The 6,806-nt window shown below is 39.4% G+C and overlaps 1 long non-coding RNA gene across 3 annotated transcripts; it reads right to left on the bottom strand.

Annotated features, from left to right (window-relative positions):
• Positions 1–845: 845 nt before the first annotated feature.
• Positions 846–6,279, bottom strand: LOC117497528. 3 transcript variants are annotated; one of them, XR_004557421.1, is made up of 9 exons: positions 5,887–6,279; positions 3,366–3,678; positions 3,171–3,272; positions 2,674–2,863; positions 2,471–2,526; positions 2,248–2,360; positions 1,948–2,036; positions 1,628–1,844; positions 846–996 (listed from the first exon to the last, which is right to left on the bottom strand). It is a non-coding gene; the product is annotated as an uncharacterized LOC117497528 (long non-coding RNA). The 3 variants fall into 3 exon arrangements; XR_004557423.1 differs by having other exon boundaries at positions 1,628–1,822; XR_004557422.1 differs by lacking the exon at positions 5,887–6,279 and adding an exon at positions 5,251–5,855.
• Positions 6,280–6,806: the final 527 nt, after the last annotated feature.

Genomic DNA, 6,806 nt, shown 5'->3' with positions numbered 1-6,806 from the left:
TGGTGGATCATGCTGGTCCATGCTGGTCCATGCTGGTCCATGCTGGTGGATCATGCTGGTCCATGCTGGTGGATCATGCTGGTCCATGCTGGTGGTCCATGCTGGTCCATGCTGGTCCATGCCGGTGGATCATGCTGGTCCATGCTGGTCCATGCTGGTGGATCATGCTGGTCCATGCTGGTGGATCATGCTGGTCCATTCTGGTCCATGCTGGTCCATGCTGGTGGATCATGCTGGTCCATGCTGGTGGTCCATGCTGGTCCATGCTGGTCCATGCTGGTGGATCATGCTGGTCCATTCTGGTCCATGCTGGTCCATGCTGGTCCATGCTGGTGGATCATGCTGGTCCATGCTGGTGGATCATGCTGGTCCATGCTGGTGGTCCATGCTGGTCCATGCTGGTCCATGCTGGTGGATCATGCTGGTCCATTCTGGTCCATGCTGGTCCATGCTGGTCCATGCTGGTCCATGCTGGTGGTCCATGCTGGTGGATCATGCTGGTCCATGCTGGTGGATCATACTGGGGTCCAGCATAGTATGCTGGTTTGCTGGTCACCAGCATACTAGCATAGACCAGCATACAAGCGACCAAAACACAACATATGCTGGTTTTGCTGGCATACCAGCATTTATCTATCACCAGCTTATGTTAGTATTAAATATACAATGTATTCTGGTAACTATCAAAATAAAGACATTGTATTGTGTTCATAACAGTATTTTTATTTAATAAATTATACATTAACAATACAATAATATTTCAAAAAAAACCTACATCTAAATAAATATATCATCTAAAATAGATGCATTTGATTTAAAAATAACAAATATAATTCAAAATGTAAATAGCAACAAAGAAATTATAAAAAAAAATGTTTAAAGTATTTTTTTCTTTTTCTTGTTAATATCCATTATGTTTCTCTGTTATGTATCTTCCGGTCTTTGCCAATCTGGCCAGCATTTCTTGGTCCTCCACGTCTTTCTCGTACAGCCATGCTTGAAGCAAATAAGAAACAACAATGTTTTAACAAATGGTATTAAATGATGTGATGACAGAACTGTGAACAGAATGGCTGAAACTTTAACAAAATAAATAACTCAGTTACCTCTAATCATTAACCCATGTTTGTATCATTGAGTTAACTCCGTGTGTTGCTGCTAGCATACATAATATATACGTGTGTGTGTGTGTGTGTGTGTGTGTGTGTGTGTGTGTGTGTGTGTGTGTGTGTGTGTGTGTAAACTGCCCCGCCCCCTCGCACACAGACAGGGGAGAGATATCTCTCGTCTGGATTGGAAAGATCAAAAATAAATCATAGACGCATGTTGTAGTCTTTTTGCATATTAGAAACGGAGTTGGCGACAGTAAGACTGCGATATAATGTTTGTGTAGCAATAATACATATGACATCAATTTTTTTAACGTCTCCATTACCGATAAAAAGATCGTTAACGTTGGACCTTAACGGTACCACGGTCTTTAATAATTCATCCCCGGGGCCCCGTTAATACCGGGGCTCGGTACCCATCCCTAGTTTTAATTATTACATCATCAATATTACATTTCAAATAACCAAGAACTTGGTATCTCACAAAGAGCAAGTTGCTAGTGCTGCTAAGAACATACCTTTCAAACCCCATAGCTTCTGCAGGGTGAGGGGCTGCCTGGTGGTCTTGGTGGTGGGGCATTCCTTTCCAGTCAGGCTCCTTTCCCCTAAGGTGTCGGTGCCCCAAAACGCCACAGCCAACTCCTTCACGAACATGGAGTCCCTTGTGTTGTTTTTTATTTTTGCCCAGACCTCTGGACGCACTGGAATCTCCCCTTGCAAGTGAATGACAACAATCTGAAACATCAAATGTGTCCAGTAGCCTATACATAAAAGGTAGACACCAATATGAGACTGAGGAGCAAAAATAAAAAGGCTCCACTATGGAAATAATATATACCTTCCCATGCGGCTCGCTCTTTGAAGGGGGATTATTGGGGTGTGTGGGTGTCCAGGGTGCAGGCTCACACTGGGTCTCAGATTGTTCTTCTACAGAATGTGAATAAGACAAAGAAAGGACAAAAACATTTCAACAATAGTATAAATTCATATGCGTATATCTTGATGGGCTGATTGTTTACACATTTCACTGCCATCTTGTCTGTTTCTTTTATTGCAGTTGCTGATGAAAGTTCAAATGCAAAATCGATCCAAGACTGTCATTATTATTTGCTTGCAATTTAAAAACAAATGTACTTACTTTGTGAAAATACCTGGTTTAATAGTTTATCCAAATGAATGTTTAGATGTGCTGTCCTGTAGGTGGAGACTTCCCCTTCCAGCTCAGCTTTGGAATCCTCCAATTTAGCAGATCTTTATAATGTAATGAAAAATAAAATGATCAACAAACCAGCCTTTTAGCCTACCACCAGTCAAATCTGTTGTTACCCTATGACTGGTAGAAACACAAACATGAAATGTACCTTCTGTATTAACCGTCTAAAGATTAGTTCCTGTTGTAATTGTGCAGCTGTATTATCTGGGAAATAGAAGAATCGGATCAGGATTCGGTATTAGCAGACAATCAATATCAAATGACTCGGATGGTTATTAGCATCAGCATCTGATCACCTTTGTCGACTTGCAGCCTAAATACAAAGATAACTCCTCTCCTACCACTGCTTACCTCTATTAAGCCTTGGTAGAACTAGTGTCCTAGTCATAGGGTCCAGGACTGACTGAAGACATGTGGAACAGAGGACAGGCATCGTTTGATGTACAGGGAACTGGAACTTTGAACAGGTGTTTTCATCTTTTCTGCCTGAAGATTCTCAAGTTCTTGATCAGGTGTTTGATGTGGGCTGGCATGATCCTTTCTGCAGCGATAAAGAAAGACAACAAAGAAAACATTGTTAATAATAGCAATGATGGTAACAACAATAATATTAGTATAACTATTTATATAGCACTTACACAATTGCAAAGTGATTCTCACTACAAAAATAAAGAACAAAACAATATCATCAATCCAAAAACTAAGCATTAAAGAAGTTCAGTGACAAACATCCTCTAAAGTAAAAGACCAAATCATGTGAAGCTTGAAATCGTTCAGTCTTTACAATGCACTGTTGGAAATGACATTCCAAAGGCTGAATCCAGACTCAGAAATAACTGGTGCTTTACCTGATACTGGAGAACACGTTCCACACGGAGCAGCAACCATCCGGCTGGGCCTTTTGCTGCATCTTCTCCCTCTCCACTGTTTCCAGTACATCTCTACTGCCTCTTTCCAATAAAACAGAAATGCCCCAAAAAATCATATTTAAAAAGTTAAAAACAATAACTTACTTTTGGCATTAAAATGGATTTGAATCTCACCTTTTTCCTGGATGTCAGGAAGGCCAGGAAGTCGTTCCCTTCAAGTCCACAACCAGTCTTCTCTTTCTTTCACCCTCCGAAAATCTCCCAGCATGCACCAGGAAGAAGAAGAAGAGGAAGAAGCAGAAGCAGAAGATGCATTTTTCAGAACATTTTCCTTAAAAATAAGAAAAACATACCGATTTCTTTTTGAGAGCATCCATTTCTGTGGATTCCCCTTCACAATGATCAACATCAACTACATCTTCTTGGATCCTTGGAACTCTGATTCGTTTTGGAGGATTTGATGTTGAGTCCTCAATCTCTTGGGTTTCTGTCAAAAGGTAAGTGAAGCTAACGTTAATGTTTAATGTCCATGGTAATGATTTTACCTTACTTTAATTTCGGTAGTTTACGTCAACGTAACGAGTATGCCGTTAAAGTAAGCGGCTTATTCTAAGGTTAAAGTAAGCCAACGGCTTATTCTAACCGTTAGAGTAAGCCATCTTAACGTACTAGTAACGTATATATTATATATATATATATTATATATATATTATATATATATATATATATATATATATATATATATATATATATATATATATATATATATATATATATATATATATATATATATATATATATATATATATATATATATATATATAACATATAATATATATATAAATATATATATACGGCTTATAAGTCTGCATACTCTAGCCGTTAGCAGTGGCGTTTTTATATGTACAAAAGTGGTGGGGCACAAAAAACTTAGATGTCTATATATAAGCTTCTGCAGTGACGTGCAGTGAGGTTCATGGCTGGTGAGGCACTGGCACTGACTCTTCAGGTTTACAAATATTATATTTTGACCTAAACCAAAATATAATATTATTTTCAAAAGCTTTTTTTGTCTGATGCTTCGATTAATTTTAAACGGACAGTTCAACAAAAGGATACCCAAAAAATGTCATTTTATCATTTAAATATTGAATTGTTCTCTCTTAGTAAGATCCCATTTTCAATAAAATGGCGGTCTTACCTTGACTTGAAGATGAAGTCCATTTGCCTATCCTCCTGGACAAAAATTTCTATTACTTTTTTGTAAAAGTCCTCCTTATGTTCTTGTAGTTTCAAAAGTCTATCATAAATCTAATCCATAGATTTATGATAAAAAAATTATATAAGTAGGGTAGACATGTGGATGTTATCCGGCTAATCAAAACGTGCATTTATCTAACAGGTACGTTTCCCACAGATCTTATTTCGAGCTATTTTCTAAAATCCTCTGGAGAAATCTCATTGCTTTTTTGTGCTTACTTCCTGGTTTTAGGACGCACCACTGCAGCTCTCTCGTCTCCTCTTCACACAGCACACTTTTCGCGGCACACGTACTTACAGCCAATCAGCTCTGAATGATTTGAGATGAGTATGGTGGGGATGGTAGCTCCATGCCCCTCTGGTCATTATTTTTTTGCCACACACATTTCATTACAAAATACTCTGAGCATGCGCAGTGTAGTTTTTACAGTCACCATTGACTTCACAGCGAGAGGAAGGGGCATAATCAGGTTTTGTCCCACATGGCTCTAAACAGCTCAATAGGCACACACTGTGACTGTAGACACACTAATTAGAAGAACACAGACTAAAACAGCAATGTACAGACGAATCAGATGATTAAACATGATCTTAAAATATATTTTATATATATATATATTTTTTTTTTTGCATTTTTGTAATCATTATTTGTAATACTTTCTGCTGACACTAGGTGGGGCTGTGCCCCACCTGCCCCTAATGACCAGTCGCCACTGGCCGTTAGAGTCTAACGGTTAGAATAAGCCGTTGGCTACTCGCATATTAATTATTAATGTTAAGGTAGCCTAATTATTCGTACCTTTCACAAGCAGAACCTGGCCGTTGAAATATGTTTTCTTCCCAAAGAATGGGATAGAGGATGTCCGCTTGATATGTTTTTAGGTTGAAGTTTTGGATGTTTGTTATAGGTAGCTACAATAGCCTTAAATCCGTCCGTGTATTTCACATAAGCAAACATCCTGGCTGACAGATGTTTCGGGCCGAACGGATTACTTTTACACATTCTTGGCCTCACGCGCTACCTATTTCTTTTTCGCACGAGACACTGCTCTGGAATCTTGAATTCTAGAATGTTCTTCTAAGAGCTGTCATTATAGCATGAAGCGATGTCAATCATCTTATTATGTAATGCAGTGGCGGCTGGTGCATTTTTCTCCAGGGGGGAACCAAAATGTAAGCAAACTTATACACAAACTCATATTACAACGCAGGGCTAGCTCAAAGGCACACAGCACTTGATACAGTCTATTATTTTAGTGCCTGTTTTTGTCAACCTCCTTATTATGCTTAGGCTACTGAGTGATCCCTATCCTGTACCCTCATTGGACAGCTGTGTTTACTTTCCTAAACATGGCTAGTCGCATAGCATCATCCATGTGGACTCTAGTTTGTTCATGCTTTTAGTTTTTTCTGATATGTGCTTTAAGTCACTCACATCTGTCTGGATCCATGCTGGGTCTGGTCCATAGACTGGTCTGATCCTGACGTTTGAAAAAGGGAGGCAGGGGAACATACAATATAGCACTGGTGTTGCTGCAGGTAGTTAGCCTTCTTGCTAAACCAGCTCCTTGAAAAAGAGCGTGTACTGCCTTCCTCTGTACAACTCCTGCCCTGCCTATGTCAGGCTGATCAGGTCCGAGCTCTTTTACTCTCAGCTTTCCCTCCAGTGTCCTCGTCTCAAAAGGGTGTTTCTTTAAGTGATTAAACATAACGTTCCTTCTCCATATTTGCTATCTAGTTTTGTTTACACTCCGGCTGCGTTTCACTTCGGTTAAATGGATTCCTTGCGTCCCTCACTTGCGTCGTTTCCCTGCGACTAGTCCCTCCCACCAGGGAAGCATGGAGAGACGCAAGGAAACCACGAGAAGCAGGGAAATGAGTTTTAAGAGCAATGGGACGTCCTTTCCTCCGGAGGGTCACGTGAAGCGACGTCCGTTTGTGATGACGCTGCACAGCTGATCGTCTGACAGCAGCCAGCTCTGTCCCCGTTATTTTCACAAACACCCCCGCCTCTGTTAGTACACATTTACTGACACAAACATTTGTATCATCTGTTGTAGACCCAAATACATTAAATAAGAACTCATTCTCAAAAAAGATAAACGCCATTCTTAAAATGTATAAACGAACAATAGTTAGATTAATATTGATTAGAGTGCACAATAGAAATAAAATAATTGAGAGAAGAAAGAGAGATATGTTATCTATCAAAACCCAGTTAGATTAACATTCATTGGATTGCACACTTTGTCTGTTTGTGTGGATATGTAGCAAATTAACATGTTAAATAGCACTTAATGACTGACTGAATGGAAATGACAATAAATGAAAATGTAAAACGAAAAAAGCGATCAT

This window comes from Trematomus bernacchii, unplaced genomic scaffold (assembly GCF_902827165.1).
Source record: "Trematomus bernacchii unplaced genomic scaffold, fTreBer1.1, whole genome shotgun sequence".
Classification (NCBI taxonomy): domain Eukaryota; kingdom Metazoa; phylum Chordata; class Actinopteri; order Perciformes; family Nototheniidae; genus Trematomus; species Trematomus bernacchii.
This window is presented reverse-complemented; position numbering and strand designations above follow the sequence as displayed.